This window comes from Lissotriton helveticus, chromosome 11 (assembly GCF_964261635.1).
Source record: "Lissotriton helveticus chromosome 11, aLisHel1.1, whole genome shotgun sequence".
Taxonomy (NCBI): Eukaryota; Metazoa; Chordata; class Amphibia; order Caudata; family Salamandridae; genus Lissotriton; species Lissotriton helveticus.
In genome coordinates, this window is record NC_136072.1 from 605,571,666 (window position 1) to 605,584,317 (window position 12,652).

The window sequence follows — 12,652 nt, forward strand, 5'->3', positions numbered from 1 at the left end:
CTAGCCCTGGGTCACATTTTCAGAAACAGCCGTGCGCTTTATAAATGGTATTTTATTGTAAGTGAAGGACACTCCTTTTGAACCCTGTAGAACTCCTCTTTGGTTGGCCTACCCTCAGCTTGCCAACCAGCCAGTTGAGGCAGGTCTGCCATGCTCAGCATCATCCTCGGCTGTGGCAGTATGCGGCAGGTTTCCCACAACCCTTACCCTTGTTTGCAGCTATGTGGGCCATTTTTCCTAACTCCAGCCCTCCTTGACTACCCTCTAGGGCTGCCACGGACCTTGTGGTCAGGCATGCTCACTGGACATCTACAGATGGGACTTGAACTCCACCTCCTTCCAGATAGTGTGTTCTAAGTCATTACCAAGCAGACAGTCCACAGGCATGGCAGGACTCTCCGCTATCCTTAAGGAACCTGAGCTTCTTTCCCCAAGGGGAACTAGAGCGACTGGGTAGTGAAACTCATCGTTGTCTGCTGCTGCGTCCTGCTAGAACTTCTGTGTCCTTCAGAGCCTCTACCCTCTGCCCATTGATGGCGGCCCTCTGCCCATTGATGGCGGCCCTCTGCCCATTGATGGCGACCCTCTGCCCATTGATGGCGACCCTCTGCCCATTGATGGCGACCCTCTGCCCATTGATGGCGACCCTCTGCCCATTGATGGCGACCCTCTGCCCATTGATGGCGACCCTCTGCCCATTGATGGCGACCCTCTGCCCATTGATGGCGACCCTCTGCCCATTGATGGCGACCCTCTGCCCATTGATGTTGAACCTCTGCTCGAAAGTATTGGTAGGGATGAAGGCTTTTAGCACCATCTCCATGTCACCGAGGTACACCTGGGTAACCTCTGCACTACCCTCCCCCCGCTGCCAACCACAACAACCTTCTCCCCAACTGCTAAATTAACCAACCAGGGTCAGCCTTCCATTGAGCGCTGCGACTTCTTGGGGTATTTGGCATTTCCCTTCATGTGCCCATATCTGCTGAACTTCATTGAATTCTTTTCAGGAAACCCATTCTTCTTGTGTTCAGGTTGGGATTAGGTATTCTTCCTCTGTGGGAGCCTTTAGAGTACTCCGTTTTGTTCTGTTGGGGACCCTGTCCACCCTTTGAGGATACTCCCATGTATCATCTTGTGTACTGAGCGAGCTGTCTGCCTTCTTAATAAGCTCCCTAGGGTCAGCGAGCTCACAACCAACTGAGTGTTTGTGCAGTTCTGCAAAATAATGACTGAACATGATCTCTCCGTAATCAGATTATACAGTACCTTATAATCACTGACATCACTGCCCTTCATCCAACCATCCAGTGCCTTGCAAATGTGATCCACATAATCCACCCAGGACTCTTGCGTGGCTTCTGGCTGTCCCTAAACTTCTGCCTATACCTTTCATAGGTGAGCCTGTACTTCCTGACATGGGCTTCCTTCATGAGGGTATACCTCACTGTGACTCCCTTTCTTAGGGTCCACCGTGCAGCCTTCCCTTCATTGAGAATGTTCCCCCAGAGAATGGCTCCCTAAACCTCCCCAGGGACACTGCATCACTAAGGCTACCTCATATACCTCAAACCACCTGTCCGTGTCATTGCCCCACAGCAAAGTTAGGCGTCCGGTCTTTGGGAATGTGGACCCTTATGTCCTTACTGGGCACTGGGGTATTGCTGCCGGACCCTGTGCATTGCTTGGCTTTAAGGCCTTACTTCTTCAGACTCACTTTGAGACTTTCTCTCCTCTAGGACCAGCTTACTCCTCTCTAAGGCCTTCTGTGTAGCAGCCCCCTCTGTTTTTAGCTTGACCAGATACAGCTGGAACTCCCTCTCGGCTGTCCTGTCCTCCATCTCCTCAGGGAACACATGGCCTGAGAACACACTGCTTCCTGCTCTGACTGAGGGCCTCACTTCTGTGGCAAGTGGCCCTCCTTCTCCAGCTGCAGCCCAGGGCGCGTGTTCCTATGCCCCTATCCTCCTGGAATTTAAGATATTTAAAAAAAGTCCACCTCTCCAAACCATCCTTCTGCTCTTCTAAGGTTGTCTACATCCTTCTGACTTCCTCAAAGGCTTCTAGAGGGCTACCTGGAGGTCCACCTTGATAGCTTTCTTTTCCACATTCAACCCCATTTCCTTGCAAAGCATTTGCAGTTATGAAATGTCTGAGGAAGAGATGTTGTCACTGGGGAGCGCTGGGCAAGGTCTTGGTGAAGCCATTGATGATAGCAGGAATAAGCTGAGTGGGAGAAGTTGCATTTCTATGCCACGGAGCTCTTTGTTGTTGATGGGGAGTCATTTGTCGTTGAGCCTGGTGAAGTATTTTACCTTTGGCCTTGGACAACTTTCTAGAAGCGGAAAACCTGCAAGGGGATGAAGCTGCAAGCCGTAGATAAAGAGGGCTCCACAAGGCCGAATTTAGGCACCTGGAGGTCCAGATGAACAGTATTTGCTGCTGTGCAGAAGAACTTAGCAGGAGCCATTGCAAAGCCAAGCTGACCAAAGATGCACCTTGGACAAATCGACCGGCAGTTAGGTCCCAGTCTTTCACTTTTTGGTAAAGAAAATGTCGAAGTCCTACCTTTTAGGGTTAGGCAGGAGCAGCACCTCTCATACCACTTCCAAGGATCTGCTACCTTGAGTGGCGGGAGGGGGGTTAGGGCTCACTCCATTAAAGTCCAGGTGTAGGTTTGAGGCTTTCTGAAGCTTGTGCCCTTGTAGCTCACAGTCGAGGCCAGCCAACTAGCCCTTTAAGTCACTGGGTTCAAGCAGGAAGGCAAGTCTCTAGCAGCCTGGCAGTCCTCGGGGGCACAAATTAGGCCTTAAGCAGCAGGGCAGTCCTCTGGCAGCAGCAGCGCAGTCCTGTGGAGAATACTGCAGGCCTCCAGCAGCAGGGTCCTCCTCTGGGGATTCAGGCAGTCCTTCTGAAGTCTTTCGTAGGTCCAGGAGTGTACTGAAGAGATGTTCTGAGGGTCCAGTGTTTGTACCTGGTGCCATCCTTTACAGTGGGGGAATCTTCTAAACTACCACCGCATCTGGTTCTGTAAAGTTCTTCCCTACCCCTGCCAAAGCTCCAAGAAGTCTGGGATTACAATAGTTTGGTGTCTGGTTCCTTTGTGTCTGCTGGAGGCCAACCTTTTGAAATGTAACTGGAACAGGGAACAGTTCTGCCACCAACCAACCCGACCGGATGTCCCTTTCTGACAACTAATCTCCCTTTGTCTCACTGTCACTGTTGCAGAGGAATACACAAAGCCCAGCAGATAAGCTATGCACAGCCATGTGACAGACAGCAGGCACCATATGGTTATGGCATGGAAATGACTACTTTTTTAAAGTGTCATTTTCAGAATTAATAGCGTTCCCCACCATGTGGAGTGTCCCCTTAGTGCACTGCTCATCAATCCCAAACGGGAATACAATTATGTATTTTAATTCCTTCCCATTTGGGATCGATAAGCATTGCAAAAGGGGACGCTCCCCATGGTGGGGGAACGCTATTAATGAAATTTGATTGGCACACTCCTTGATTGAAGAGTGATAGCCTGCTTCGTGCTCCAACTTGTATACTCCTTATACCTTTCGGTCAAAGAATTTAGAGTGTGCAATCTACACAACGATTGATTTTCAGAATTATGACACAACGTCCGACTTTGCCATTTGAGGATTTTAAATTACAATTTATTTGAGTCCAAACATGACCTTTCCAGCTTCTTCCAATCAAAAGTTAGCACTTATTAAATGTCACAAGGTGGAAGAGATGGGCCTAAACGAATTTAGGGGTTTTTCACTTCCAGGTCATGTAAAATTTGACCACACACATCCTACTTTTTAAATACCATGGGTTTTAAGGGCCTACTGCAGGGGTCATAAAAAAAAAAAAAGATTTAGGCCCGGGCCTGGCCAAAGTTCATTTTTAGGTCTCGCACCTAGCGTTGCAGTGCGCACCATTGCTCGCGCAGCGAGAGACCTCATGTCGGGCATTTGAAAACATACCTATTAATCGCACACGCTCGTGCTTGTGCTTTTCCTTTTGGCCCGTGCTATTGGCCTTTGCGAGCGTCTTCTTATCAAAGACCGCACGCAATTGGCCAAAGGCTGGCGCATTGCTCCGGCCATGGCCTATTGGTGCCTATTACACACCCTGCCGCCATGTGGTTTCAATTATCATGCCCACACACGGGCGCGATAATTGAAACCACATGTCTCGCTGTGGCGCACGTGCACACCACTCATGGGCTTCTCGCTTACTTGCTGTGGCTTATCTCAAGCCTGCAAACAGCCCGCCACACGCCCCTTAACGATTCACCTGTGTTGCGCTGCTCGGGCTCTTTTGAGGTAACCGTTGGCTTCCCCGATGCTTGTTTTTGTTGAATTGTTTTCTGGAGGAAATCGCTGCGATTTGGCGCGATGCAATCACTGCGTGGTGGAGCCAGCGGTCCTTGCCAAGCATTGCCCTGCACAGCTATCTCATGCCTTTCCGATAGCACGCACCCTCTGTGTTGTCTGTGATTTACGGCCGGGCCCTTACTTGACTAAACACCAGAGACGATATGAATGAACATATGCTGCTCCCAATGAGGTAGTTTTATGTTTTCATTGAAAATTACTTGCGGGTTTACTTTACGTTTTCGTTGAAAATTGCTTAGTGGATTTACGTGCACTAACCCTGGACACGTTACCCGCTGAAGGGTCATGTGCTTACAGATGGGTGTGTAATGCTTTCTGGCCCTCCTCGCATGACATTTGGCAGCAGAAAAGCACACCTTTCAGCGGGTTGGAGTTCTCTTCAATGCACACTCCCCTTTGAATAGGCCGGCTCCTCGTTTGAGGCCCGAGATGGTAAGTTGTGGAAATGTGGGTGACTTTTTTTAATTTTTACTTTTTTCAATTCAGTTCCAAGCGTTTACCAATTGATATTGTGATCCTCAATAGAGTGACAAATATACATAAGTAATACAACTCAACAATTAATTGGTCAGAATAAACCTAGAAAAGCTTAAAAAAAAATTCTTTGAAACATCTGTTGCTACAGGAGGCTGTATATAAAAGACTTGATAAGCCATTCTTATATTGTGACATAGGAGCGGCTGCTGGACATATAAATGACTGGGCGCTAACAATATAGGACACGCTATAGGAACCGTATTAAGTAAGATTCTAAATCCCCTTTTCTCTATAAAATATCTATACATTGATCAGATCTCAAAACTTCCCACTTCCATATATGATTACCATACTACTTTTATTTTTGAATGGGAAGCCATCTTGTGGGAAGCTGAGATCATCTCCGGCAAAAATAATATTAATACTCTGTTTCTGTAATTGCACTTTGGCATGAATCTATTGGCTGAGCGGATCTAGTAAGCATGGCATGAGAGTTCAAACCACTTTGTCTCCTTGGAGGTACCCTTGTATATCGCAGTCTTGGCTCAATGTAAAAATATACTTACTGCATAGTTTGTTTTAAGAGTCGCTGTCATGCCTACAGCTGCATACAAACAGAAATAAGAAAGATAGAAAGTGCAAGGTATTATATCACCGTACAACTATTCGACTAGTTCATTAGACTTTGCTCCACAGGCACCATCACAAAGCAATGGAGTCAGCTGAGCAGGACAGTATTTGCACATGGCTACGGAAACGAACTAGCCTAGTGGAGGAAACCAAACATAGACAGAAGTCTGGTAAGTTATGAGTAGGCCCAAAGGTTCTATGGATGTGCAACACTCCACCAGCTATGAACAGAGGGCGACTCCGGAATACGAAGTGGTAGCAAAGATAATATGTAGAAATAAAGCTCTTCATCGCGGTGTGATGTTTACAGCTACTACCCAGTTCGTTCTCTGGATGGAACAGCCAGGGGAGATCATATACTCAGGTCAGCAAAGCGAAAGAACAAGGCAAAATACTTGCAGAAGAAAACAAATTTTCTCCTGAAAAGAGGCTGCCACTCTAACAGAGAATCACACGGAACTAGAAGTATACAGTGCTCATTAAGCACAAAAACAGCCGAAATAGGTGGTGCCCTCTTGGCACAGGGAAACTAGCAGTGAAGGCACATAAACTCTGCCATTTCAATATTTTAGCTATAAAGGCATCTCATGATTGGTTAGGGGCAATGGGAATTGCTGGCTACTAAGGAGACGCAGGAGCAGGGGGTGGCTTTCTTGTACAGGAGCACATGAATGGGGAAACGGAGTGACAAGGGAACAACACCATGTTTCTTGACGGAAGAGCTTTGAGTGTAAAGACATTTTTTTTAGTATTAAATCTTTTATTGAAAGCAAGGACACCGACCAGTGCTTTTGGAAGCTAGGGCCGAACAAAGACAAAACAGTTGCTGCGCCAACGCCAATGCAGGTGTTTCACGATGCAAATTAAACACGGCAAGTCGCCTACAACCCAGCTGGGCCGGCCGCGGTTGAAAAACTGAAAGTCAGTCGGTCGCAACAACAATGCAGTCATTATTTGAAATATGGAAAAACCCCCACCTCCCTAGCTTTATTCGATTTCAGTAAAAAAAAAAATCATAAAAGCAACAACAGTACAGAAAAATACACCAAAACATTAATACATTTCATTTCATAAAAGAATTAGATGAATTTAAAAATAAATTAAATCAATAAGATGAATCGGCTAATCAGTATACAAAATGCAGCATGAACAATTAAAAAAACGGGAGAAAGTTGGCCACACAATACGAGACCCCTTGTTGCCGTCTGGAAATTACTCTGTTATCTGACATTATGACGGCACATATAATGTTCTGGGGTAAAAGTCACTTAGAGACCATACTGATATGGGACCATCCCCTATTTGTGGCTGCCAGGATTGCAGGTATGGTACGACATATTTATTTCTAAACTTTACGAGTACCAAGTCGCCCACAGTGTTTTTTCTGAGAGGTCCTAACCAGCCCACCCTTCGGGCACTTAATATGGTTCCGTCTAAATTGGAGGGCAGAGGTCTATTTTTGGTGAGCCAGTACACTACCTTATTCCTTAGGTCCTGTTTTCCCTTTGGGAGTTCGGGTATTCCTGAGAGGGCACACACAATAGGAGCTGCCTCAGGTGGCAAATGTAAGTGGTTAGTTTTGTGAGGAAAAGTATCATGACTAGACACTATTCTTTTATAAGATGCCTTGTCTTTATTCTGCCCAGCCCTAAGGTAAGAAAATTGTGATGGCCTAGCGGCTTTAGCGACTTTTGGGGTATTTACAGCTTTCATGTGTGGGGCAAGTAGTTGTATACTGGAGAGCTTGCTTTGTGTGGTGGAAATTGGCGTATCTCTAGGGGCTGGATGCTGTGTTAGTACGGGTCCTCCCATAGATTTAGTAACTACTGAATTGACTTTTATAGCTTCCTCGACTCCCCTAAGCCTGTCCTCTAGGCTAGTTATTTTATCAATCAACGGAGTTATGATTGACTTCATCATGGTTTCGAGCTCCAACAATAGGGAGGCCTGTGTAGGTGTTTTCGAAGTCGCAGTGCTGAGAGTTTTGCATGAGGGTGGATTACGATGTAATTTTTGTAATTTGGCCTGACTGCCCGTGTTTATAGCCTCATCTCTCTTCCTTTTTGCAGAGAGCACCTGGTTGGGGATTACCGGTAGGAAGTTTGCTGTTGGTTGTATTATGTGGGGCGTTACCTGTGGAGTGTAAGTTAATTGGAAAGAGCAGCTAGACCCATGTTTAGGCGTAGATAATGAGGAAATTGGAGCTTTTTCTGGAACCAAAGGGACGTAAGAGGATTTGCACAATAAATTAAGTTCATCCAGTAATGATATTGCCGGAGCTATATTAGCAGTCTGAGGCGGAGAACCCAGAGCGAAAGAACTGTCTAGAACTGGGGATCGTTCTATTCTATCTAGATCACTTGCAATGGGCAGTATAACACGCTTAAAGTACGTATCCAGTGTTCCCCTATGCAGATCACCCTGGGAGGAGAGATTGATAAGGTCCGCTTTGCAAGACATAGCGTTAGAGCTATCACCAATAAGAGTTTTGTACTATATCGAGAACCTCGGAAGGGGCCTCTTAGAGGGACCGCAGATAGTCAATGGGTAACAGTACCTTTGATCAGTGTTCCTGGAATAATGGCATAAGAACTAAGGGGGGTGACCCGACCCGGCTTCCTCTGGCCTTTGATGGCCGCGCCCTTGTCCCGGGCTTCTCCCGGCGTCACCCGCGCTCGTCTCGAGACGCGGAGGGAGCAGCTCCAGTAAAGTAGCGCCTCCGGGCGCGATGTGGGCGGGAACCAGGAAGTCCTCGCTAGGCTCGCTGGGAGCTGCAGTTCCCGGCCGCGGTGATCTGGAATGCGGCGGCGGGGTGACCTACAGCATTAGCCCCCCAGGAGCGTCCAGGCAGAGAGTAAGTGTCCTGCACCTTTGGCAATAGTGAAAATGCCCCCCCGCTCCACCAAAGTAGCGCTTCGGCAGCCAGCCGCCGGGAGCTCAGCACGCCAAGGACAGCCCCGTGCTCACTTGCTACTTCCGGAGGCTGAGGGAGGGTGCGCGGCGTCTCCCGATCTGGCCCCTAGCCGCCTGCACCGCTCCAGCCGGACCGCCTAGGCCGGGGCCTCGATTTGGGCACTGCCCGCACCACTCACGTCTCCCGATCGGGATTGCACCCGAGTCTGGCCAATCGTCGGCTTCCCGGGCTGTAGGCGACGCCGTCGAGTCCGCAGCCGCGCCGAGGGCACCCGCAAGGCCAGTGGACAGCGGGGTCCCTCGAAGGCCGGTGTTCTGGGGGCAATACGCAATGCTTATGTATGCTGCAGGGGAATTAGGGCAGGGAGCCACACAGACCTGCGACTGTTCAGGTCGCCATCTTGGCCACGCCCCAAGACATTTTTTTTAATATAATCAGAACATAGGTAGCGTTCAGAGTTCTTCGCTCAAGGTGTGGAGAATGGGCCACGCCTGTCCAAGATCTGAAAGTGAATGGCCAAAACCTGGCCCAGGGTGATTTCGGGTATTTGTATTTCTTCTCAGAACACTTTAGAAAATATTGGTTCTGACATACTGACAAATTCAGTAGCAGTTTTTAGAACAAGCATTTTTTTTTAAATGTGTTGGGTTGGATTGGCAGAATGATAAACATAAAGGGGCCCTGAACCTAAACAAAGGATAAAGGGGAACAACCCACCAGGGCGTTCAATAATAATAAGAACATGAACGGGAGGTTCCCAAGACTATCGTGAACTAGAACATTAAAAAAATTACAATTGCCCACAAAAAAGCTGTGCAGTGTCAACTCATTTTATTTTTGTTTATTTCTTATAAAAAAGACATTCATTTTATTTTTGTATATTTCTTAGTAAAAAAACATTCATTTGTTCAAGTAGATTGTATCAAAAACATCAAAAATATATTCATATCATTAACAGCAAAATATAAGCCCAGCAATAGAAACAGTGAAACATTAAATACAAAAAACATTCATTCTCTCAACCATTCACACATTCAGCCATCATTGTATACATTGCAAACAAAGAAATGAGACCACATTAAAGACCAACAAAAACGGAAAGCGCCGACGCGCGTTTCGGAAACAGTGCCAGCATTAAGAATTCCTTCATCAGGGCGCAGATGATGTATATTACACTTTCATTTCAGTTTTGCTGAGCAAAAAACTGCAGCGCAAAAGCGTTTCTGTGGGCAAGAAAGGGCAAAAGATATAAAATCATGAAAAAACGGGGACAAAAGGGGAAGAAAAAATGGTCATAGATGGCAACCAGCAAACACATATTTAAACATTAAAGGAGTCTTTAAAAATCTCTATTTACAAACATTCCAATAATTAGAAATAGTAGCAGCACACAAGATTCTAGGAGGAACTAATAGTCAGGAGAGACTAATGACAACTGGTGGAACCAAACAGTGTTTGCAAAACCATAAGCAAACAGATGTTACATTTGAGATCAACTAGCGGTAACTATAAATCAAGATAGGTAAAAGATAAGCAGAACTAGGCTGTCTCTGCAATTAGTCTAGAAACAAGATTCAAAACTGTAAGAAAACCTCAGGAAATAATCCCAAGTATGGTGTCTCAAGTACCCAAGGCGGTATCTCACGGTGCAAAGTTGCTCACCTTTTACAAAGAACCAGGTCTGATTCAAGGGGCAAGCTGGAGTAGAGCACACGAAGGGTTGAGACATATACTAAAAACAGGATGCTGAAATTGAAGGAAGGAAAGACAAGAAAAAACACCGCAGGCCTTTATCCATTCCAACCATGAAAATGCATATATACAAGGGAATAGAAAAACTGATTTAACAGCCATCTGTAATTGGAATACAGTCAAGTGATATAAAGTAACCAAAGTACACATAATTACCCTCGAAGTTTACAGAAAAACGAACAGACGATTTGGCACCCCAGGTCAGCAGATCAGAACAAAGGCACAAGGGCCTTAATGAGGTAAGACGGGTCTTTATATCCAAAATGTAAAGGAATTCTGAAACAAAATTAGGATGCAAATCATACCGCTGGAGAAAACCGAAAATGGTAAAGCAAGCATAGATTGAGCGAGCGTGAAGGAAGACAAACTTACTCATGTAAGTTGTATTCATAGAGATGTAAATGCGTAATGGACGTCCGCACGGGTGCTGACTTGAGAGCGTGATAAATAGAAGGCTCAAGCCGGTAATTCTGTGAATTGAAAAGCAACCCGTAAGTTGAAAGAATAAAGACTCGGAATTATACAGTTGCAGTCCATGGAGCGCGCCGCGTTAACTAGCGTGTACGTACTTACTTGGGTCATTAACGAGAAAGGCTCCTAGCGGTCTTCTGCCGTCTTCTTCCGGGTGCGAGGAAGAGCTAAGGGGAACTGCTTCCTTTTAAAACCCGTGAATGGTGCTTTAATGCGCGACACATGTAAAAACCCCGAGCAGAACTGCTAGAACGGTAACCAACTCCTCCGGGGGAAGGAACGAGGACGTCATGACGGAGTGCTCGTAGGTCCGAGAGAAAATAGAAAAAAGACTAACCATACGCAAACATTATAAGTGATCAAGATAAAGAAATTAATACGTATTAAATAATCACAAATAAAGACAAGAAGTATTAACAAAAAAATTCTTAAACAATAAAGACAAAGAATTAATAAGGGGAAGAAGGAAGATGTGACCAAGGGGAAAAAATTTGGCAGTCTTCAAACTCCACTACAGGCTGTAATGGCAGTCCAGAGAGATGTTTTAAAGTGCTACTTTAGTGGGTGGAACGGGGAGGCCTACTGCCTTTATCATATCATATCATATCATATCATATATATATATATATATATATATATATATATATATATATATCTCTATATCTATATCTATATATCCTTTTTCATTGGCTTTATTAATGGATTTAAACCCATTTTACAGTGTGAGCTTTTCACAAGGCAATCAACCAGTACACAGTCATTAAAGTACAAATGGATGCAAAATTACTGTTGGAAAACCATAATACTATGTCTCCTAGGAGAGCCTATTCGGGATTATTGTAGTGCATATCTTCAATCTCCAGTTTTTTCTTGTAGATCAGCAACTCCAAAACCCTTGCCTACCACACTGATCTGTGAAATTCTATGGAACATAGTGCCTGCCTACAGGCTTTAGCACAGTGTAATTACAATCCTAAAAAGCCTATTGTCTTTAATACATGCTTTTTACAATAAGTAGGCCAGGTCTACTAGATTTGTTATAGCGTTTCATAATAAACAGATCAAAACTATAAAATATGGCATGCTTTTACCAATGAACTGATGAAGACTTTATCCTTGAACATTGGCTTTACACTTTACCGGACTGTTCAAGTCCACATAAACTGACAACCTTCATGCATTGTTATAAAATCACAAATATTTAGAAAAATACAGCTTACAAAACAATAAATAACCCCAGGGTCATATGTTGAATCATAACCGTGAAGATGCCAGGGTTGGTCAGTGTGGCCAACCACAAAAGTCTTGCCTATTACGATAATCTGCGAGGTTCCATGCAAAAAAATACCTATCTGTTGGCATCAATATAGAGTTGTGACAATCCACGCCTAAATTCCTATCGACTTTAACATATGTTTTTCACAATAAATGCATCAGGCCTAGTATCTTTATCATAAAATTGTCTTTATAAATAGATGAGGCCTATGGCTTGCCACCATAAACAACCCAGTCCAGCTGCATCGGGTATAAACATCGCCACAAGCCATAAAATGAAGTGTTTTGGGTGGAAGCGCACACATTAAATAAATGCTGGGATTTATAGAGCGTGTCGAATCACCTGTGAGGGTATCCAGACACTGTCCATTGGCACAGGGAGATTAAGTTAATTGATCAGTTCTGGCCGTTATGCCACATCCTCTTCCGCCCAGTTAAACCCTATGTTCAGCGCGTGAGGGGGGGGGGGCGGGGGTCTAACACGTCGATGTCAAAACCTCTCTATCAGTTGGACTCTGAAAGCTTCATTTTTGTTGCTTTTACAAGGTCAGGTGACGGATGTGCTCTCAAGCCAGACCAAAAAAATCCATGTAGTAAATGACTGCCCTCCTCCCATCTGTGCCTCTGCCAGAGAAAAACACCAAAAATTAGCTAGTTATCTAAGACACGTTAATAGCATTACAATGTCATCTGTGAGCCTCTGCAAGCTCAGGTGAGTAGACAAATAAATGATCAC

The 12,652-nt window shown here is 45.3% G+C and overlaps 1 protein-coding gene and 1 long non-coding RNA gene across 4 annotated transcripts in view; one reads left to right on the forward strand and one right to left on the reverse strand.

Annotated features, from left to right (window-relative positions):
- Positions 1–12,652, forward strand: part of U2SURP (U2 snRNP associated SURP domain containing) — an 878,864-nt gene that overhangs the window by 31,677 nt on the left and 834,535 nt on the right. The window lies entirely within an intron of this gene.
- LOC144790996 (uncharacterized) lies at positions 9,233–10,864 on the reverse strand. Its single transcript, XR_013602268.1, has 5 exons — positions 10,744–10,864; positions 10,543–10,640; positions 10,327–10,446; positions 10,081–10,164; positions 9,233–9,641 (listed from the first exon to the last, which is right to left on the reverse strand). It is a non-coding gene; the product is annotated as an uncharacterized LOC144790996 (long non-coding RNA).